The sequence below is a fragment of the Leopardus geoffroyi genome, chromosome X (genome assembly GCF_018350155.1).
Source record: "Leopardus geoffroyi isolate Oge1 chromosome X, O.geoffroyi_Oge1_pat1.0, whole genome shotgun sequence".
Classification (NCBI taxonomy): Eukaryota; Metazoa; Chordata; class Mammalia; order Carnivora; family Felidae; genus Leopardus; species Leopardus geoffroyi.
The window spans coordinates 70,536,841-70,561,463 of record NC_059343.1 but is presented as its reverse complement, the minus strand read 5'-3'; the positions used below and the strand labels follow the sequence as shown (position 1 = coordinate 70,561,463).

The window sequence follows — 24,623 nt, the reverse complement described above, 5'->3', positions numbered from 1 at the left end:
ACTATAAAAAAACAAAAAACAAAAAACTGATGATTACCAGAGAGGAGGTAGGTTCAGGGATGTGTGAAATATGTGATGAGGATTGAGGAGTGCAATTGCCATTATGAGCACCGGGTGATATATGGAACTGTCAAATAACTATATTGTACACCTAAAACTAATATAACACTGAGTGTTAGTTATACTGGAATTACAATAAAAATTTTTAAATGTGGTGTACCCAAAAATATGTTACAATCTACTCCTGGGTGTGATGCTGTGAATATTGTTGAAATGACAATAAAATATTTAAAATATTACATGAACTTAGTTGATAGAGCAGTGGCAAGGTTTCAGGGAATTGACTTCAATATTGAAAGAAGTTCTGTGGGTAAAACGCTATCAAAGATATTGCATACTACAGAAAAAAAATTTCATGAAAGGAAAAGTCAATTGATGCAACAAACTTCATTAATGTCTTATTTTAAGAAATTGCCACAGCCATTCCAACCTTATAAAGTTGATCAATCAGCAGCCTTCAAAACTGAGGCAAGATTTTCTACTTATAAAAAGATTATGACTTGCTGAAAGCTCTGGTGATTATTAGCATTCTTTAGCAATAAAGTATTTTAAATTAAAATATGTACATTGTTTTTAGGACATAATGCTATCACACACTTAATACAGTATAGTGCAAAATACTTTTCATATGCAATGGGAAACCAAAGCATCTATTTGACTCACTTTATTGTGATATTTGCTTTATTGTAGTGGTCTAGAACCAAACCCCCAACATCTTCCAGGTATGTCTATAGGACGTAGTGAATTTTAAATATAATTTATTTCCAATTCAGTAGGTGGGAGCCCAAGTACAATGTATTGTTTTACACTCAATGTTGGGCTGAGAACCAGAGCAAGTGTTAAGGAAACTGCTATAAGTAAACACAATCCAAAACATTCAACTTCCTAGAGTGGATTGTACTAAAGCCATCAAAAATCAGCAAATGGTGCTTAATCAGGAAACAGAAGTGCTTGTAGAGCTAAGCATTGAGCCTATGCAGCCATCAAAATGTGAGTGAGAATATTTCTAAGGAGCAAATGTAGGCCAAATATGTTCTATAGAAGAAATTGATATAATGACAAGAATTGATTAATGTAAGTAAGAAAAAAAGTAACACGTAGAGAAGATATGGATTAAGAGAGAATCGAGGAGTCTGAGAATGTCCTGGTGTCTGGTCAGGTGGTGGGGCCTGCTCGGTTTATAAAAATACAGCCTTGATGGAGTGATATCCACAAGATGGATGAACAAGATGTCCTTCACTCATATACCACTTCATCAACAATTATTTTATATATATCCACGGACAAGATTGCCTTTATGGGAGCTTTGTGATGCAGACAGAACATTATGAAACCCAGGTCAGTCCAGGACCTACAAGAGTTATATTGAGGAGGCAAAAGGCAGGCCCACACCCAGGTGGTGGAATCATCAAACAGTTCTGACTTCAGACACAGAATTAGCTATATACCTCTGAGGACTTGGCTAAAGCTGTATTTACCTTTGGTATGGGCAACAGTACCATATGCGAAGGGGTCAGAAGGAATCATGCCCATCTGTGCTTTGTGTAATAGGTATACAGAGGTTGGTCCTGGGTGTGGATCCTGAAGTGGCTAGTGAACCAGTTCCAGTGCCTCTTGGCTTCAGTCTGAAAGCCCTGGAGGTAAGCTCACCAAATTCAGTCTAAATGTAGATTCCATAATGGCTCTAGACCCCTCTAGCTTCAGTCTGCAAACAGTCCTGGTAGCACCTAGTGAGAAATATTCCTAGTTGTAACCCCAGAGATCTTGAAATGGCCCTATACTTTGCTCTATCCCCATCAATACCACAGTCTACCAACAGACATGCCAGCCATGGTACCAGGCAGGAGACACTCATGTATGTAACCCTGGAGATACTAGAAAGGTCCAGATACATGGCTCTAACCCCCTTCCAGACACAATCTACAAGCATTCCTGTTAACCCAGAGAACCACTGGGAGACAATCTTGTCTACAAGCCAGATCCTAAAATGGTCCTTATACCTGGCTCCAGCCACAGTCCACCAGCAGACATGCTAGCCCAGGGACCCAGCAAGAGATATACCAGTTTGTTTCCCCGAGGATCCTAAAAGGGTCCCCTATTCAGCTCTGTCCCCTACTAGCCACAGTTCATGAGTAGTAATGTCTCAGGAACCCAGTGAGAGACACTCCTGTCTATGCTCCTGTAGATCCTGAAAAGGCGCCTAAACTCAGTAACAACCCCTCTCAGCTTCAGTCTATGAGCAGTCCTTATAGCATAAGGATTAGGTGGGCAACGCACATGTATATCCCTCAGGAGTACCTGAAACAGACCTCTACTAGGCTCCAGCCCCTCCAATTACAGTCAGGGAACAGTCGTGCCCACCTTGGGAAATATTCAAACCCATGTCTCAAAAATATTGAGGTTTGCAAACCTCAATATTGGTTGTGAAACCTGAAACAGCCACAGGGCTCAGTTCCAAACCTTCTCAACCATAGCTTAGGGCCAGTTCTTCCCATGCAGGTATCCATAGAATGACCAGAAACAGTCCCTCCCAGGGATTTAGCACAAGTCACAAATGTCTGCACATCTGGCAATAGGCCCATTCTCTGAGGAACCAGCTGTTGACCCTGAAGCAGATCCTTGTCCCAGTGCCACCCTACTGAACAATGTACTAAAGGTACACTTATCTACCAGAGACATAATCCATGCTATTCAGAGCCCCTGGTAACAAGCTTAATCAATGGTGGAATGCACTGTAGACCTAAAGACAGTTTCATAATTAGCTCCAACACAGTGCAACTGTGAATCTGGAGATAATGGTATCAGAAGGGGGAACTAACAGGAGGTCTTTACCTATGGACCAGTCTTAGAAAGTGCAAAAGGTGGGAGGAGCCAAGATGGCAGAACAGCATGGAAGCTTTTTGTTGTGTCTCACATTCATGAAATACAGCCAGACCAACACTAAACCATCCTACACACCTAGAAAGTTATTGGAGGATTAACACAGCAATATGCACAACCTGAACCACAGAATTCAGTAGGTAAGCGGTGCAGAGAGCTGAACTTGGGGAATGAGAAGCTGGAAAAGGTAGGGAACCCCTTTTGTGGGCAGAGAGAGGATGGAGGCTAGGAGGGGAGCATACCAGAAAAGCACCCCTCCCCAAAAGCAGCTGGAGAGAAAGTGGAAAATTGGAAACAGCCACAGGGACTAAACTAAAAAGGGATAGAAGAGAAAGGAGAAAGGAGAGGGTTTAAATTCCATCAAGACTGTGAACAAGGGGAGTGCAAAGGCTGCAACTCTGCAGCTCGATACCTGGCGGTGCTCTGTTGGGAAGGGCGAATCCCCAGGAAGAGTGGGGTCTGAGAGGTTCTTAGGCCACATGGGGACAAGCGGTTCTGCTGTTGGAAGGACATTTGGTAAAGACTGTTGAAGCCACCTGGTCTCAGCAGACCCCGGAAGGCGACCACATTCCCTGGTGCTGGGGCAAGGTCTTTGAGGGTGAAGCCTGGTACCAGATGTGTGTTGTGATTTTCCATAATCCCTGAAAAGCTGATGCTACACTGTCTCGTGAACTTTTGCTGGGGCAGGCTGGCACCTGGCCACAGTCTCGGGGCACTGGCAACAGCAGGGTCCAGCGGGCATTCCTGGGTGCAGCCGACATTTGGTCATTGCTCATTTGGCCATTGCTCAGTGAGACCCTCCCACAGAGGGGGGGAACGAATCAAAGCTGCAGTCCTTCAGAAGTAGAGGGCCAGGGAAAGCATCTGCATCTCAGACAAAACTTGGGGGAGAGGTACTGCCTGGGGCCTGGTCACGGAGAGTGAAAAAGCAGGGGATGGACAAGAGCTGAAGACAGGACCAGTGCACGATTGCTGATTCAGGAGAACAGACTGGGTAGCTGGGTGGTGCCATTTTCACTGCTCCCACGCATGCATATAAGCACCTATGAGCACTGCAACAATCCACCCCACTAGGCTAGCAGGGCCATCTAGTGGAGAGCGGAGCTGTTACACTGAGCCCCACCAGTGGGGCCAACTGGTCTTCAACTTCGCTCTTCAACTGGGCCAACTTCGCTCTTCAAGAACACAAGCCTCACAGCTGAATTAGCTTATGGACTATAAAGGGCTACATAGACTGACTTCTGGGGAAAACAAAGCAATTTCAGTCCTACTTCAATCTGTTAGGAGGTTCATCTATTCAATTTTTTTCTTTTTTTTTTCTTTTTCCTTTTCCTCTTTTACAATTCTTTGCTTTTTCTTGACTACAGAAAAAGAAAAAAATCATTTTTATTTTCAATTTTTATTAACTATATCTGTCTTTAATTTTTATTACTATATTTTTTACTTTTGTGTACATTTTCTCAAATTCCACTTTACTTCCATCATTTGATTTTAGCCTACTTGAGTAGACTAAATTTTCAATTTCCTTTTTTTCCTTTTCTTTTTTTGTCTTTTTCATTTCTTTTTCTTGAATGCAGAAAGAGAAAAAATTCATTTTTACTTTCGATCTCTTTTAAAAATATTTTTATTTAATTTTTATTACTATATTTTTTTGCTGTTATGTAATTTTTTTCAAATTCTATCTAACTCCCATCATTTTATTTTAATCTACTACAGTGCATTCACTTTTTCAAATTTTCAAATGATTTCTTTTTTTCTTTTCTTTGTTTTTCTTTTTGTTGCTTTTCTTTTTTCTTAAATACAGAAAATGAAAAAATTCATATTTATTTTTAATTTTTATTAAAAATATTTTTCTTTAATTTCATTCTACTATATTCTTGACTTGTGTATATTTTTTCAAATTCTATTTTACCCCCATCATCTCATTTTAGTCTACTTCAGTGTATTCATTTTTTCAAATTTTCAAACGATTTCCTTTTTTTTCTTCACCTTTTTTCTTTTTTTCTCTAATCTGTCAAACCACTTTAAACACTCAGACCAAAACACACCTAGGATCTAGCATCATCTATTTGACTTTTGTGTGTATGCGTGTGTTTTAATTTTTAATTTTAATAGTTTTTTTATTTTAATTTTTAATTACAATTTTTCTACCTACTTATCCTTTTGTCCCTTCAAAATGACAAAATGAAGGAATTCACCCCAAAAGAAAGGGCACAAAAAATGACAGCCAGGGATTTAACCAACACAGATACAAGCAAGATGTCTGAATAAGAACTTAGAATCATGATAATAAGAATACTAGCTGAGATCGAAAATAGATTAGAATCCCTTTCTGAAGAGATAAAATAAGTAAAAAAATAGCCAGAATGAAATAAAAAATGCTATAAATGAGCTGCAATCATGGATGGATGCAGCGGTGGCAAGGATGGATGAGGCAGAACAGAGAATCAGGAATATAGAGACAAACTTATGGAGAATAATGAAGCAGGAAAAAAAAGGAGGGAGATTAAAGCAAAAGAGCACTATTTAAGAATTAGAGAAATGAGTGACTCATTAAAAAGGAACAAAAACAGAATCATAGGGGTCCCACACGAGGAAGAGAGAGAAATAGGGGTAGAACGGTTATGTGAGCGAATCACAGCGGAAAACTTTCCTAACCTGGGGAAAGACACAGACATCACCATCCGGGAAGCACAGAGGACCCCCATTAGATTCAACAAAAACCAACCATCAACAAGGCATATCATAGTCAAATTCACAAAATACTCAGGCAAGGAGAGAATCATGAAAGCAGCAAGGGAAAAAAAGTCCCTAACCTACAAGGGAAGACAGATCAGGTTTGCAGCAGACCTATCCACAGAAACTTGGCAGGCCATAAAGGAATGTTGGGATATATACAGTGTGCTGAATCAGAAAAATATGCAGCCAAGAATTCTTTATCCAAGAAGGCTGTCATTCAAAATAGAAGGAGAGATGAAAAGTTTCCCAGGCAAACAAAAATTAAAAGTTTGTGACCACTAAACCAACCCTGAAAGAAATTTTAAGGGGAACTTTTTGAGGGGAGAAAAGATATATATATGTATATATATATATATATATATATATATATATATATATGTATATATATATGTATATATACATGTATGTGTGTGTGTATATACCCAAAGCAACAAAAGATTAGAAAGGACCAAACAACACCACCAGTAACTCCAACTCAACAAGTATCATAATGGCAATAAATCCATATCTTTCAGTACTCACTCTAAACATCAACGGACTCAATGCTCCAATCAAAAGACATAGGGTAACAGAATGGATAAGAAAAGAAGATCCATCTATATGCTGTTGTAAAGGAGACCCACTTTATACCTAAAGACACCTTCAGATTGAAAATAAGGGGATGGAGAACCATCTATCATGCTAATGGTCAACAAAAGAAAACTGGAGGAGCCATACTTATATCAGACAATTTAGACTTTAAAATAAAGACTGGGGGCGCCTGGGTGGCGCAGTCGGTTAAGCGTCCGACTTCAGCCAGGTCACGATCTCGCGGTCCGTGAGTTTGAGCCCCGCGTCGGGCTCTGGGCTGATGGCTCAGAGCCTGGAGCCTGTTTCCGATTCTGTGTCTTCCTCTCTCTCTGCCCCTCCCCCGTTCATGCTCTGTCTCTCTCTGTCCCCCCAAAAATAAATAAACGTTGAAAAAAAAATTTAAAAAAATAAAAAAAATAAAAAAAAATAAAGACTGTATCAAGTGATGCAGAAGGGCATAATATCATCATCAAGAGGTCTATAGACCAAGAAGACCAGACACTTGTAAATATTTGCGCACCAAATGTGGCAGCACCCAAATATATGAAGCAATTAATCACAAACATAAAGAAATTCATTGATAGTAATACCATAATAGTAGGAGACTTCAACACCCCACTCACAGCAATGGACAGATCATCTAATCAAAAAGTCAACAAGGAAACAATGGAGTTGAATGACACACTAGACCAGATGGACCTAACAGATATATTCAGAACATTTCATCCTAAAGCAGCAGAATACACATTCTTCTCCAGTGCACATGGAATGTTCTCCAGAATAGACTATATACTATGACACAAATGAGCCCTAAGGAAGTACAAAAAGATTGATAACATACCATGCATATTTTCAGACCACAACACTATGAAACTCAAAATCAACCACAAGAAAAAATTTGGAAAGGTACCAAATACTTGGAGACTGAAGAATATCCTGCTAAGGAATGAATGCACTCGCCAAGCAGTTAAAGAGGAAATTAAAAAGTATATGGAAGTCAATGACAATGATAATACTACAAACCAAAACCTCTGGGACGCAACAAAGGCTGTCCTAAGAGGAAAGTATATAGCAATCCAGGCCTTCCTAAAGAGGGAAGAAAGATCTAAGCTATACAATCTAACCTTATGCCTTAAGGATCTGGAAAAAGAATGGGAAATAAAACCCAAAAGCAGAATTAGACAGGAAATAATAAAGAGTAGGGCAGAAATTAATGCTATCAAAACAAACAAACAAACAAACAAAACAAAAACAGAACAGATCAATGAAACCAGAAGCTGGTTCTTTGAAAGAATTAACAAAATTGATAAATCCCTAGCCAGTTTGATCAAAAAGAAGAAGGAAAGGATCCAAATAAATAAAATCAAGAAAGAAAGAGGAGAGATCACAACCAACACAACAGAAATAAAAACAACAATAAGAGAATATTATGAGAAATTATATGCCAATAAAATGGGTAACCTGGAAGAAATGGACAAATTCCTAGAAACATATACACTACCAAAACTGAAACAGGAAGAAATAGAAAATTTTCACAGACCCATAACCAGTAAGGAAATTGAATTAGTAATCAAAAATCTGCCAAAAAACAGAGTCCAGGGCTAGATGTTTTTCGAGAGGAATTCTACCAAACATTTAAAGAAGATTTAACACCTATTCTCTTGAAACTGTTCCCAAAAGTAGAAATGGAAGGAAAACTTCCAAACTCTATGAAGCCAGCATTACCTTGATTCCAAACCCAGACAGTGACCCCACTAAAAAGGAGAACTATAGACCAATTTCCCTGATGAACATGGATGCAAAAATCCTCAACATGATATTAGCTAACTGGATACAACAATACATTAAAAAAAATTATTCACCACAACCAGGCGGGATTTATACCTGGGATGCGGGGCTGGTTCAATATCTGCAAAACAATTAACATGATTCATCACATCAATAAAAGAAAAGACAAGAACCATGTGATCTTGTCAATAGATGCAGAGAAAGTATTTGACAAAATACAGCATCCTTTCTTGATACAAACACTCAATTAAGTAGGGATAGAAGGTGCATACCTCGAGATCATAAAAGTCATATATGAATGACCCAACCCTAATATCATCCTCAATGGGGAAAACTGAGAGCTTTCCCTGTAAGGTTAGGAACAAGACAGGGATGTTCCCTCTCACCACGGTTATTCAACATAGAATTGGAAGTCTTAGCCTCTGCAATCAGACAACACAAAGAAATAAAGGCATCCAAATCAGCCAAGAGGAGGTCAAACTTTCATTCTTTGCAGATGACATGATACTCTATATGGGAAACCCAACAGATTCCACAAAAAAACTGCTAGAACTGATTCATGAATACAGCAAAGTTGCAGGATATAAAATCAATGCACAGAAATCGGTTGCATACCTATACACCAACAATGAAGCGACAGAAAGAGAAATCAAAGAATTGATCCCATTTACAACTGCACCAAAAACCATAAAATACCTAGGAGTAAATCTAACCAAAGAGGTGACAAATCTATACGCTGAAAACTATAGAAAGCTTATGAAAGAAATTGAAGAAGACGGAAAAAAATGGAAAAAGATTTCATGCTCCTGGAGAGGAAGAACAAATATTGTTAAAATGTCAATACTACCCAAAGCAATCTACATATTCAATTCAATCCCTATCAAAATAACACCAGCATTCTCCACAGAGCTAGAACAAATAATCCTAAAATTTGTATGGAACCAGAAGAGATCCCGAATAGCCAAAGCAATCTTGACAAAGAAAACCAAGGCAGGAGGCATCACAATCCCAGACTTCAAGCTATACCTCAAAGCTGTAATCATCAAGACAGTATGGTACTGGCACAAAAACAGACACTCAGGTCAATGGAACAGAATAGAGAACCCAGAAATGCATGCACAAACGTATGGCCAACTAATCTTTGACAAAGCAGGAAAGAATATCCAAAGGAATAAAGACAGTCTCTTCAGCAAGTGGTGCTGGGAAAACTGGACAGCGACATGCAGAAGAATGAACCTAGACCACTTTCTTACACCATACACAAAAATAAACTCAAAATGGATGAAAGACCTCAATGTGAGACAGGAAGCCATCAAAATCCTCGAGGAGAAAGCAGGCAAAAACCTCTGATCTTGGCCTCAGCAACTTCTTACTCAACACATCTCCAGAGGCAATGGAAACAAAAGCAGAAAGGAACTACTGGGACCTCATCAAAATAAAAAGCTTCTGTACAGTGAAGGAAACAATCAGCAAAACAAAAAGGCAACCGACAAAATAAGAGAAGATATTTGCAAATGACATAGCAGATAAAGGGTTAGTACCCAAAATCTATGAAGAACTTGACAAACTCAACACCCAAAAAACAAATAATCCGGTGAAGAAATGGGCAAAACACATGAATAGACACTTCTCCAAAGAAGACATCCAGATGGCCAACCGACACATGAAAAAATGTTCAACATCACTCATCATCAGGAAAATACAAATCAAAACCACAATGAGATACCACTTTACACCTGTCAGAATGGCTAACATTAACAACTTATTAGGCAACAACAGATGTTGACGAAGATGCGGAGAAAGAGGATCTATTTTGTATTGTTGTTGGCAATGCAAGCTGGTGCAGCCACTCTGGAAAACAGTATGGAGGTTCCTCAAAAGACTAAAGATAGAACTCCCCTACAACCCAGCAATTGCACTACTAGGTATTTATCCACAGGATACAGGTGTGCTGTTTCCAAGGGACACATGTACCCCAATGTTTATAGCAGCATTGTCAACAATAGCGAAAGTATGGAAAGAGCCCAAGTGTCCATCGATGGATGAATGGATAAAGAAGATGTGGTATATCTATACACAGTATTACTCGGCAATCAAAAAGAATGAAATCTTGCCATTTGCAACTATGTGGTTGGAACTGGGGGGTATTATGCTAAGTGAAATTAGTCAAAAAAAGACAAAAGTCACAAGACTTCACTCATATGAGGACTCTAAGAGACAAAACAGGTGAACAAAAGGGAAGGGAAGCAAAAACAATATAAAAACAGGGAGAGGGACAAAACAGAAGAGACTCATAAATATGGAGAACAAACTGAGGGTTGCTGTAGGGGTTGTGGGAGGGGGGATGGGGTAAATGGTTAAAGAACATTAAGGAATCTACTCCTGAAATCATTGTTTCAGAATATGCTAATTTTGAAGTAAATTTTTAAAAATAAAAAATAAAATAAAATAAATGAAACTGCAAAAGGTGTTTGATACCTCAAATGCAAATACACTAATGCAAAGCTATGTGGATCACAATCAGGCAAATGTGACACCACTAGAAGAAACTAATAAAACTTCAGTAACCAACCCTGAAGATACGGTGATCTATGATTTGTGTGACAAAGAATTCAAATTAACCATCTTAAATTAATTCAGTGAAATGCAAGAGAACACAGACAACTGAATGAAATCAGGAAAACGATAAGCAAACTGATAATTTTAATAAATTAATATAAACTATGAGAAGGACCAAATAGAAATCCCAGAGCTGAAGGATACAAAGACAGAACTGAAAATTTCAACAGACAGCTTCATTAACAGCCATGATCACACAAAAGAATCAGTGAAGTTGAAGACAGACCATTTGAAATTATCTGGTTAAAGAAACAAAAAGAAAAAAAATAGAAAAGAGTAAGAAAGCCTGCATGAATTATGAGACACCATAAAGTGAATAAAGAATCACATCATGGGAATCTCAAGAGAAGTGGAGGCATAAAGCTTTTTTAAAGAAATAGTAACTGAAAACTTCCAAAATTTTGGAAGTCATAAAACATCAAGGTACAGAAAGCTCAAAACCCTAAGCAAGATCAGTCTAACAAAGATTACTCTGAGACACATGATAATCAAAATGTTAAAAGGCAAAGGCAACGGAGACTTTTGAGATCAGCATGAGAAAAATGACACAATACAGTAGGAAACCATCATAGGGTTATCAGTGGGTTTATCTGCAAAAACCTTCCATGCTAGAAAAGAGTTGGATAGTATATTTGAAGGGCTGAATGAAAAATAAAACTGACAATTCAGAATACTATACCAGGCAAAACTGACCTTCATAAATTAATGAGACAAAAAGATATTCCAAAACAAAAGGTAAGAGAGATTATCACCACAGTCCTCCTTAAAATAAATCTCAGAGAGCCCTTCAAGTTGAAATAAAAGAATGCTAAGTAACAACATGAAAACATATAAAAGTGTAAAACTCATTGGTGAAGGTAAATATATAGTCAAATTCAGAATACTCTATCAATTGAGAAGTGATATCAGCAAGAAGGTAACATAGGTCATTCCTGACTTTGCTCCCACTCACAAGAACAACTAATGATTACTCATGAACAAGACACCACTGAGAGGTTCCTAGAACACAGGGGTCAGGTGGAAGCATCCCCCTTCACCAAGAGACCAAGACAGACTGCATTAGAAGGGCAAAAGAAATGGCTACACAGTAACCACAGAGCGCCTCAGACGGGCCAGCACAGAACCATGTGGAGAGGTCTCCCCTGAGCCTCTAGTTTCTCCATTGGGAAAAGGGAGCCCAGAGGAGACAACCAGTGTCCTCAGCATTTTGAGTAACTTCATGGAAGCCTGTAGTCTAGTCTCGCCCTATAGAAATTACAGGGGAATCTTCAAGGCTCAGCCACTGTGAATCTGCGAAGGAGAAGGGAGAGGGGCTTGAAGTATACAGCACATGGATCTTGACAGATCAAGTTTATAATTACAGTGCCCAAGTAGTAATCCCAACCAAGAGGCTTTGTGCATCTGCAGAATCAAGTCAGTGACACACTCTGACCAAGGAACTCACTGGGATGCAAATATTCCTGATTCAGGTCTTCAAACAAGGAGTTTTGCTGGTCCTAGAGTTTGGTTTGCCTATGCACAGGCAAGGAGCTGAGTCATAGCCCCATCTGATGGTTAGAGTGTTTCCCAGACCCATCTGGGCAAAGATACTGGTGAAAGCACCTGAAAGCTGAGTAAACAAAAATGTTCAAGCTGAGAAGTGAGTGGGTAGAGATGATCACCCCCAGAACAGTCCCTACTGAGCATGGAGTGTTCCTTTGCTATAACCAAGCAGAGATTCATTCATAGTGAAGGCTGAGAATATCTTCTGACCCCTCCTGACCCAAAAACCTCTTGAAAAAAATTGGGAGTTGCCTGGAGTGGCTCCTCCCCATCCTGTTCCCACAAAGGAACTGAAACATAGCCCCAACCACTGTGATTCTTGGGCCTTATTAAGGACTGCCAAGAATACCTAGAAGCTGTGCAACCAGCAGTACTCAACCAAGATGCAGGCAGGCTATGCTGATCACACTCAAAGCAAAGCCAATACCAAATTTTTCTGCTACACCCAGGCAGAGGGATTAATGCATAGCCAGAATACCATAATACTTTAATGGTGCTATGTAAATCACGTTTGTTTCTAGTATAAAAGTTAAAAAGCAATATTCAAAACAACTATAGACTCTAATTTTTTTTAATTTTATTTTTAATTTTTTTAAAATTTACATCCAAATTAGCATATAGTGCAACAATGATTTCAGGAGTAGATTCCTTAGTGCCCCTTACCCATTTAGCCCATCCCCCCTCCCACACTCCCTCTAGCAACCCTCAGTTTGTTCTCCCTATTTATGAGTCTCTTCTGTTTTGTTCCCCTCCCTGTTTTTATATTATTTTTGTTTCCCTTCCTTTGTTCATCAGTTTTGCTTCTTAAAGTCCTCATATGCGTGAAGTCATATGATGTTTATCTTTCTCTGACTGACTAATTTCACTTAGCATAATACCCTCCAGTTCCATCCACATAGTTTCAAATGGCAAGATTTCATTCTTTTTGATTGCTGAGTAATACTCCATTGTATAGATATACCATATCTTCTTTATCCATTCATCCATCGATGGACATTTGGGCTCTTTCCATACTTTGGCTATTATTGACAATGCTGCTATAAACATGGGGGTGCATGTGTCCCTTAGAAACAGCACACCTGTATCCCATGGATAACGGCCTAGTAGTGCAATTGCTGGGTCGTAGGGTAGTTCTATTTTTAGTTTTTTGAGGAGCCTCCATACAGTGAAGAAATGGGAAAAAGACATGAATAGACACTTCTCCAAAGAAGACATCCAGATGGCCAACTGACACATGAAAAAATACTCAACATCACTCATCATGAGGGAAATACAAATCAAAACCACAATGAGATACCAACTTACACCTGTCAGAATGGCTAACATTAACAACTCAGGCAACAACATATGTTGGTGAGGATGCAGAGAAAGAGGATGTCTTTTGCATTGTTGGTGGGAATGCAAGCTGGTGCAGCCACTCTGGACTCTGATAATTTTTTTACTAAAGCCAGAATATAGACAGATGTAAAGTGTGACATCAGTAGCATAAAATATGTGGTGAGGAAATGTAAGAGTGTACCAATTTTATATGTGATTTGAATGTAAGTTGTTATCAGATTAAAATATACTGTTGTAAGATATTTTATGTAAGCCTCATGGTAACCATAAAGAGAAAAACCTGCATTAGATACACAAAAGATAAAAAGACAAGAATACAAGCATAGTATTATAAGGAAGACAGAAAGAAAGGAATAAAGAAATGAAATAACTAAAAAAACCAGAAAACAATTCACAAAATGGCAATAGTAAGTCTTTACGTATCAATAATTACTTCACATATAAATGTACTAAATTCTCCATTCAAAAGACACAGAGTGGCTACAAAAGAAACACGTGTTGGCAAGGATGCAAAGATAAAGGAACCCTCTAGCACTGCTTGTAGGAATGCGAACTGGTGCAGCCACTGTGCAAAACAATATGGAGGTTACTCAAAAAATTAAAAATAGAGCTACACTATTATCCAGTAATTGCACTACTGGGTATTTACCCCAAAATACAAAAACACCAAAGCAAAGGGATATGTGCATCTCTATGTTTATTTGCAGCATTATTTACAATAGCCAATGTATGGAAGCAGCCCAAGTGCCCATCCATAGATGAATGGATAAAGAAGTGGTATATATGTGTGTGTATATATATATATATATATATATATATATATATATATATATAATGCAATATTATTCAGCCAAAAAAGAATGAAATCTTGCTATTTGCAACAACATGGATAGAACTAGAGAGCATAATGCTAAGTGAAATAAGTCAAAGACAAATATCATGATTTCACTCATGTGGAATTTACTAAATGAAACAAAGGAGCAAAGGAAAAGAGAGATAGAGAGAGACAAATCAATAAACAGATTCTTAACCATATAGAACAAACTGATATTTACCAGAGAGGTGGTGGGTGGGGGGATGGGTAAAATAGGTGATGGGAATTAAGAATTACACTTATCATGATGAAAAAAATAATAAAAAAAATAAAAAAATAATCAGTGGGGAAAAAAGACAGAGTGGCTAAATAGATTAAAAAACAAGTTCCTAAATCTGATCCCTCTAAGATACTTAAAAATAGCCTGAAAGTAAAGGGATGGATGGAAAAAAGATATTCCATGCAAACAGTAACCTAGAGAGTAGAAATGGTAATATTTATGTCAGATAAAATATTTTCAGTCAAAATTTTTATGAGACAAAAAGAGATACTATATAGTGAGAAAGGCATCAATTCATCAAAATAATATAAAATTATAAATATATATGCTCCCAATATTGGAGCACTGAACTATTTAAAGAAAATATTAACAGAACTAAAAGGTGAAATGGACAACAATAGAATAATAGTAAAAGACTTCAATATCCTACTTTCATCATTAGACAGATCATTAAGAGAAAATTAATGGGGAAATGGGGGACCTAAATAACACTATAAACCAAATGGACTAAACAGACATACACAGAACATTCTGTCCAACAGCACCAGAAAATAAATTCTCAAGTATAAACAGAACATTCTTCAAGATAGATCATATGTTTGGCCACAGAACAAACATTAACAAATTCAAAAAAGATTTAAATCATATCAAGTATCGTCTTTAGCTATAATGGTATGAAACTAGAAATCAGTAACAGGAGGAAAACTGAAAAATTTTAAAAAATATGTAAATTAAAAAACATACTCTTGAATGAACCATTAATCAAAGAAGTAACCAAGAGGGAAATCAGAAAGTATCTTGAGACAAACAAAAATAAAAGCACAATATACTAAAATCCTTGGGATACAGCAAAAGTAGTACTGAGGGGAGCATATAGTAACAAATGTCTACTTTAAGGAAAAAAGAAAGATACGAAATAAACACTCTAACTGTATAATTCAAGGAATTAGAAGAACAAACTAAGCCCAAAGTTACTAAGCCCAAAGTTATAAATTAAGTATTAAATCATATGATCCTCCCAATAAGTACAGATAGTTTTTTCACAGAATTCAATATTATTTCTTGTCAAAAGCTCTTAAAACTTTGGGCATAGAAAGACCATATCTCCATATTAAAAAAGGCTATATGTGAAAAACCCACAGCTAACATTTTACTCAACATTGAAAAGTTGAAAGCTTTTCCTCTAAAATCAGGAACAAGACAATGATGTCCACTCTTGACCTTCCTTTTCAACATAGTACTAGAGTTGGTGTTAGCTCCGGGATGTGGAGTGGGCGCTGTGGGAGATCCTGTCAGGTGCTTGCAGAGCTGAATGTTATTCTAAGAACTTGGGAATTCAGGCTTCCACTGTGGTGTTAGGTACTGATTAGAAGATGCCAGATGATGGGAGTGCCTGGGTGGCTCAGTCAGTTGAGCATCCAAGTCTTGGTTTCAGTTCAGGTCATGATCTCATGGTTTGTGAGTTTGAGCCCAGTCGGGCTCTGAACTGACAGTGAGAAGCCTGCTTGAGATTCTCTCTCTCTCCTCCTCCTGCATGCTCTCTCTCTCAAAAACAAACAAACAAACAAACAAACAAACAAACAAACTTTAAAAAAAAAGATGTCTGATGATGATGCTTCTGGAGACCATGGGGTGTCTGCCAGTCTTGGTACCCTCAGCCATGTCTACAATAATGTGTTTCTTCCCCAGTCCACCAGGCACTCACAAGAGTCATTCATCACCTACTTTGATGGGAAGATCACCATTCCTGAGGAATAGTATTCTTGTTTTAACTTTCATAAACTCTGCGCTTTCATGGGACCCAACTTTCTCATGAGCACTGCCTACTTGGATCCAGGAAACATTGAATCTGATTTGCAGTCTGGAGCAGTGGCTAGATTTAAGTTGTTCTGGGTTCTTTTGTTGGCCACCATCATGGGACTCCTGCTCCAGCACCTTGCAGCTAGATTGAAAGTGGTCATGGGGTTGCTGAAGTGTGTCACCATCAGTATCTCAGGATCTTATAAATTATCCTATGGCTAATGGTGGAGTTGGCTATTTTTTGCTCAGATATGCAAGAAATTATTGAATCAGCCATTTCCATCAATCTTCTGTCTATAGGAAGGTATCCTCTATGGGGTGGAGTTCTCATCACCATTGCAGATATCTTTGCATTTCTCTGGACAAATATGGCTTATGGAAGCTATAAGCATTCGTTAGACTTTCTCATAACTATTATGGCCCTCACATTTGGATATATGTTACAGTTAAACCCAGCCAGAGCCAGGTACTCAAGGGCATATTCCTGCCCTCCTATTCAGGATGTCACCTCCCACAGATTGAGCAGGCTGTGGGCATCGTGAAAGCTGTCATCATGACACACAATATGTACCTGCATTCTGCCTTAGTCAAGTCCAGAAAGGTAAAATAAGCCAATAAGCATGAAGTTCAAGAAACTAATATGTACTTTTTCATTTAATCTTGCATTGCTCCCTTTGTTTCCTTCATCATCAACATCTTTGTTGTCTGTCTTTGCTGAAGCACTTTTTGAAAAAAAAAAAAAAACTAGGTGGTTGCAGTCTGTAAAAATAACGGCAATCCCCACACTGAGTTTCCTGATGATAACTCAACACTGGCTGTGGGCATCTATAAAGGAGGTGTTGTACTGAGATGTTACTTGGGTCTGCTGCACTATACATCTGGGCAGTGGGGATCCTGGCTGCAGGACAGAGCTCCATCATGACAGTAACCTATTTTGGCCAGTTCATCATGGAAGAATTCCTGAACCTAAAATGGTGACACTTTGCTCGAGTGATTCTGGCTCACTTTATTGCCATCATCCCCACTCTGCTTGTTGCCATCTTCCAAGATGCAGAGCATCTAACAAGGATGAAGGAGTACCCTACAATCCAGCAATTGCACTGCTAGGTATTTACTCAAAGAATACAAAAATGCTAATTCAAAGGGGTACATATACCCTGATGATTTAGCAGCATTACCTATAATAGCCAAATTATGGAAATAGCCCAAGTGTTTATATACATACATATACTGTGGAATATTACTAGTCATAAAAAAGAATGAAATCTTGCCATTTGCCATGATATGGATTGAGCTAGAGAATATTATGCCAAGAAAAATAAGTCAGAGAAAGACAAATACCATATGATTTTACTCATATGTGGAATTTAAGAAATAAAAGAAATGAACATGGTGGGGGGAAGAGAAACAAACCAATTAACAGAGTATTAACTATAGAGAACAAATTGAGGGTTACTTGAGGGGAGGTGGGCTGCTGGATGGGCTAAAGACGTGACAGGTATTAAGGAGGGCACTTGTCGTGATGAGCACAGGGTGTTATACATAAATGATGAATCACTAAATTCTCCACCTGAAAGTAACATTACACTGTATGTTAACTAACTGGAATTTAAGTAAAAATTTTGGCAAAAATTTAAAAAAATAACAAAGTTGAAACCAGTCCTCTCACAACTAAAAAAGAAAAAAAAAAAAAGAATATCTGAAATCAAATCTGTAATCCCATGATATCACCAGCCTGGATTTTACAACAATAGTTCAACTAATAGGAAAACTGATATGTTTTATGCAGTGAAAAAAAACAAATGTGTACAACACTGCAAGATTTTGCTCCTTACTGCAATCTATGAATTTAAAGTTGAATTTACAACCTGTACAAATCTTCAAATTGGTAATGAGTTTGTATTTCCATGTGCAACAAGAATTTCATTTAATTCATCTCTCTCATTGACATTTGAAATACTTGTAAATTTTGTGACTCAGCCCTGTATCCTACATGCTTCAACATAGTAACAGGAATCATTCATTCATTTATTTACAGAAGCTAAGCTTATAAGTTATTTCTATATATAATGTGGAAGATGCATTCCTACTGTGCTTTAATCAAGATGCAGGCCTCAGTCAACCAACTCCAGTACTACTAAATAGCAATTTGGTTAGCAACTCCCTGGAAAAAATAGATAAGTATAATCCTTACGATGTGTGGCATGAATTGTCACACACAAATATAAATAGTTACTAGGGAAGCATCATTATATATGAAGATGCTGGAAGGAAGCTACATCATTGGACTGTTGTAAAGATTCATTAAGACTGGTACACATAGTATTTAAGATCGTGTCAGGTATATAGTAAACTTGTAATAAATGGTGCTAGTATACTGTGCTTGTTAACACTTTTCTGCTCCATTTAGCCAACCAGATAGTTTTTAAAAGCCTGAAGTTCTTTTTAAGCTAGTTATTATAAAAATCACAACAGTAGTTGGTTAATAACTGACATAACTTCATAAAATTTACTACATACTAACTTTATAAAATTTACTCTGTATTATTAGTATATTAGTCTATTAACTAATTAAATATGAGATATATTTTATAAGTAAAATTAATGTCCATATGTAAGTATAATATGAATCTGTCATTAAAGAGGATTCAAAATTACAAAAAATAATAAAAACTATTTAAAAATTAAAAAAAAACAAAAAACAAAAAAAAAATAAACAGATTCTTAATTATAGATACAATCTGATGGCTACCAGAGGAGAGGGGGGTGGGGAGAGATGTTAAGTAGATGATGCAGATTAAGGAGTGCACTTGTGATGAGTACTGGGTGATGCATGGAGTTGTTGAATCACTATATTGTAAACCTGAAACTAATATAAAACTGTATGTTAACTAACTGAAATTAAAATAAAAAGTTTAAAAAAATCAATAAAAGTATTCTCTGGAAATCAACTGACTATATGGAATTTACAGTAAAGAATACCATGCATTTAATTATTTTATTTTTATTTTAAATTATTTTTATTTTAAATATTTAAAATAATTAAATTATTTTCATGCCTGTTTTTCCAAACAATAGTCGAACATTTACTAACACGACACCGCTTCATAATTTCATTTTGCTTAGTCAATTGTCATTCATTCTGCTAAAACATTTAGACTTTATGTCTTTGTGGGAGGATGGGTTAAATGGGTGATGGGTACTAAGGAGGGCACTTTTTTGGGATGAGCACTGGGTGTCATATGTAAGAGATAGATCGTTGGGTTCTGCTCCTGAAGCCAAGTATGTTAACTAATTTGACTAGAAACAAAAAATAACAAAAAACAGTTAGACTTTAGTACATAGATGCAGAAAGCAGTAAATACAAAACCCCTGCCATCTAAAAAGGGCACAACATCCAAGGATAATAAGAATCTTGAATACTTTGACATGTGATGAAAGGAAAGGTAATGATGTTTCTTTTTTCTTCTCTGTTAAGTGTGGTGATAACCAAAACATGAGGGGAAATAAATCTATAAAATGACTTTTTAAACAAAGCCCAACAGTAGTCTGTTCAGGTCTTAAGAATCAAGGGGTTAGGACTCTCTGTATTAGACCATAACCCTCCACAACTTCTATCCATAGAAATCCAAAGCATTACAGACACCTACAATGACACTCCAGGCTAGTCCTTTCTTTACATCCTTCCAGAAAAATTATAGCCTTTCATTATCTCTCAAACACATGTAGTGCTCTCCAATCTCTGTTCCTTGCTCAAACTCTTTTTTTTTTTTTTTTTTTTTTACTTAGGATAATCCCTCCTTACAAACTCCTAGTTGAAGAGTGTTATCTCTTGTATACCTAGGGGGACTTTGTCATCAATTCTGAATATACTTATCTATATGTTCTAAGGCTTATTGTATTATTTTAAAAAAAAGACTCTTCATGGTCCAAATACCCACAAATTCATATATTATTTATGTATGTTTATTCCTTCATACAAATTCTTGCCCCTGTCTAAATGAGAAAAGTTAGGAAAGTATCTGTAAAGCATTTTGTAAGCCTGTACACACACACACACACGCACATGCACACACACACACATATGTATTTTGCAGATGGTAAAGCTTATATGTGTAAGCTGATAATATTATTGCTTTTATTGTTACCATCACAATTTTTCTTTTTTTTTTTTAATTTTTTTTTTCAACGTTTATTTATTTTTGGGACAGAGAGAGACAGAGCATGAACGGGGGAGGGGCAGAGAGAGAGGGAGACACAGAATCAGAAACAGGCTCCAGGCTCTGAGCCATCAGCCCAGAGCCCGACGCGGGGCTCGAACTCACGGACCGCGAGATCGTGACCTGGCTGAAGTCGGACGCTTAACCGACTGCGCCACCCAGGCGCCCCACCATCACAATTTTTCAAGATGGCCGGCCTCCTTTTCTTTTTATTCTTAACACCTATTGTTTTTGACCAACAACAGCAGGAGGATTTAATTGCCTGAAATAAAGTAGAAAAGTCAGGAATGCCGCAGGGTGCCTGAGTGATTCAGTCAGTTAAGTGTCTGACTTTGGTTCAGGTCACTATCTTGCAGTCCCTGAGTTTGAGCCCTGCATCAGGCTCTGTGCTGACAGCTCAGAGCCTGGAGCCTGCTTCAGATTCTGTGTCTCCCTCTCTTTCTGCCCCTCCCCGCTTGAACTCTGTCCCTCTCTCTCTCTCTCTCTCAAAAATAAACAAACATTAAAAAAAAAATTAAAAAGTCAGTAATGTTGGAAAATGAATTGGAGAACTAGCATTAAAGGTAAGCCTTTTAAAAAAAAAAGAGAAGCATCAAATTAACAAAGAACTTTTTAACATTTTAATTCATTTTTAGAAAGACAGAGTGTAAGCGGGGGAGGGGCAGAGAAAGAGGGAGACGCCAAATCTGAAGCAGGCTCTGAGCTGTCAGCACAGACTGCAACATGGGGCTTCAACCCACGAACCATGAGATCATGACCTGAGCCAAAGTCTGCCACTTAACTAAGCCACCCAGGTGCCCCAACAAAGAAACTTTAATAATAGCAGTCTTATTTTAATCAGTTAGGTTTTTGCACAAGGTTGTTTTAGGATAATGCCAAAGAAAGATTATTATGGATAAACTTTGTAGTGTGGATTGGAACAGAGAGCCAGGAGACTGTGAGTTAGAGCCAATACTACTATGGAGAAGGAGAAGGAGAATAAGGAGGAGGAGGAGGAGGAGGAGGAGGAGGAGGAGGAGGAGGAGGAGAGGGAGTGCCAGTGCCAATGGAGTGGAAAGAAGAGATGGAAGAAGGAGAGAAATAGCAACTACAGATAATATTCAGCACTATATATAAAAACGAAAGCTAATTATCTCAGGTAATATTTACAACAATTTTAGCATTGTCGTGATCTCCATTTTTCAGATAAAACAAGAGAAGCTCTGAGCCACTGAGTAATGTGTGCAACATCATAGCTCGTAATTTTTATCTGGAATGTAAACCTAGCCAGACTGACTCTAGAGCATAAATTCTAAATCTGAAGTCTAAATTCCAATTCTGAATAATTTAAAGATGGGATTTCTCCCAGGTGCCACACCCTCAACCAATTGAATGCATGTCCAATAGTGTGTCCTTGAGTTAAAAACACATAAAGAAACAATCTATAACAACCAGAAGTATCTGTAGATTGAACAGGATGGCCCAAGATAGGATTAACTGAAATAGCATGTTTTTTAATGCTAAGTGAAATAAGCCAGTCAGAGATAGACAAATACCACATGATTTCATTCATATGTGGAATTTAAGAAACAAAACAAACAAAGAAGAAAAGAGACCAAAATCCCCCAGACTCTTTTAACTATAGAGAACAAACTGGTGGTTGCCAGAGGGGAGGTGGGTTGGGGGATGGGTGTTACAGGGAAAGGGATTAAAAGTACACCTATCAAGGGGCACCTGGGTGGCTCAGTCTGTTAAGCTTTCAACTTCGGCTCAGGTCATAATCTCACGGTTTGTGAGTTCGAGCCCCGTGTCAAGTCTCTGTGCTGACAGCTCAAAGCCTGGAGACTTCTTCAGATTCTGTGTCTCCCTCTTTCTCTGTCTCCCCCACTCATGCTGTCTCTTTCTCAAGAATAAATAAACATTAAAGAAAAATTAAAAGAAAAAAAGAGTACACTTAATGTGATTAGCACCAAGTAATGTATAGAATTGTTGAATCACTATGTTGTGTATTTGAAACTAATGTAACACTGTATGACAATTATAATCAAATTTAAAATAAATTAATTAAAAAAAGAAATAGCATTTTGGAAATATTTTACTTGAGAACTCTAAACTTGACAAAAGTTTTCAATTGTAAATATATTTGTCTCTTCCTATTGGGAGTTACTATAGACATTAAAAAAATATACTGTTATCCTATTGGGAGTTACTTTAGACACTAAAAAAATATACTGTAGCAGCAGGTTGAAAATGATTGAAAACAGAAGATATATGAATCTCTCCAAATGTCAAAATTCATGACAGAGCTCATATCATTCCTCAAAAGTAATTAAACAGAGAATTTCTACAACTAGGCTATCTTCAACATATCTGTCTGCTAATAAGGGATAATCAAATTTTCTAATTGAATGTTTACGCATCCAATTTAATCCCACCAAGGATTTTAATGACATATTTTTAAAAATCCATAAATTGTGCACTTGTATATAAACAATCTATACTAAGATGATTGCCTAGAGGGGAATTTACAAAAGAATCTCTAAGTGTCCATTTCAAACCTGCTGTTGCTAACCATATTTGTTTGTGTGTGGTGTGTATGTGTGCGTGCATACATGTGTGAGAGAGAGAGAGCACTACTAAGTGAATTCCTGAAAATGTTCTCAGAAAATATGTTTAGCCCTCTACTTTGAAGGCTAATTGGGTAAGCAAGTGATTCTACTTCAACTAAATCTTTTGAATATATTAAATTGTGTACCTTGAGCCTGACTCCCTGGTGTGAAATGCCAAACTTGCAAAAGAAAATACACCTTATAAAGAATATATTTTCATATAGTAATTGTAGCTTTTCTAAGTTCTGTGACTATAAATTAAAAAATCAGTATCTCTTTGCTGAAATACATTCATGTTTTAATAGTCCTTCTGTCTATTCACTTACAAACTCTTCTCACTTGCAAAAACACATCTTTAAGACAATGGTAAATTACTTATAAAAAATTTCCTGGTAAAGAGATATACTCCTTACAAAAAATGAACAAAAACAGAAAAAATTCCCACTATTTAGAAACTCTTGGGGCACGTGGGTGGCTCAGTCAGTTAAGTGTCGGATTTCTACTCAGGTCATGATATTGTGGTCTGTGGGTTCCAGCCCCACACTGGCTCTGTGCTAACAGCTCAGAGCTTGGAGCTTACTTCGGATTTTGTGTCTCCCTCACTCTCTGTCTCTCCCCCCTCGTGCTCTGTCTCTCTCTCCTTCAAAAATAAATAAACATTAAACAATTATCTAGGGGCGCCAGTGTGGCTCAGTTGGTTAAGCATCTGACTTTAGCTCAGGTCATGATCTCAGTGTTTGTGAGTTCCAACCCCATGTCGGGCTCTGTGATGACAGCTCAGAGCCTGGAGCCTCCTTCAGATTCTGTGTCTCCCTCTCTCTCTGCCCCTTCCCTACTTATCCTCTGTGTTTGTCTGTCAAAAATAAATGTAAAATAAATAAATAAATAAATAAATAAATAAATAAATAAATAAACAAATGAATTTTTAAAAAATTGTCTAGAAACTCATACTCTAGCAGAAACAAAAAATAACTTGGACATTATATAACCATCTCTCTCTCTCTCTCTCTCTCTCACACACACACACACACATGCACAGCTTAGACAATACAGAAGAGAAAGAAGGTGACAATATATCCAACTATTGTGACATCCAAAAGCCCAGAGCCAAAAAAGATCAGGTGCTAGAACTTTTACAGAAACAAAATTAAATAGTACCCAGGAAAAGTGAACCAATTAGTCATCCAGATGTTTCCAGCTGGATATTTGGTGTACGAGAAGAAAAGATCCCACTTGACTCACTTTTTCCCACATTGCAGGCAGCTCTTAATAGTAGCAATTCCAAAGCAATTCAGTAACTATACTTTGGACCATAAAATTATTAAATTGAGTACATTCTGTCTCATCATACTTAGGTTCTTAGTGTGAAGACAAATACTTTTTAC

The 24,623-nt window shown here is 37.5% G+C and overlaps 1 protein-coding gene and 1 pseudogene across 2 annotated transcripts in view; one reads left to right on the top strand and one right to left on the bottom strand.

Moving 5' to 3' along the window:
• Positions 1–24,623, bottom strand: part of LOC123594530 — a 414,794-nt gene that overhangs the window by 273,688 nt on the left and 116,483 nt on the right. The gene's annotated exons all lie outside the window — the stretch shown is intronic.
• On the top strand, positions 1,563–24,536 carry LOC123595179 (annotated as a pseudogene).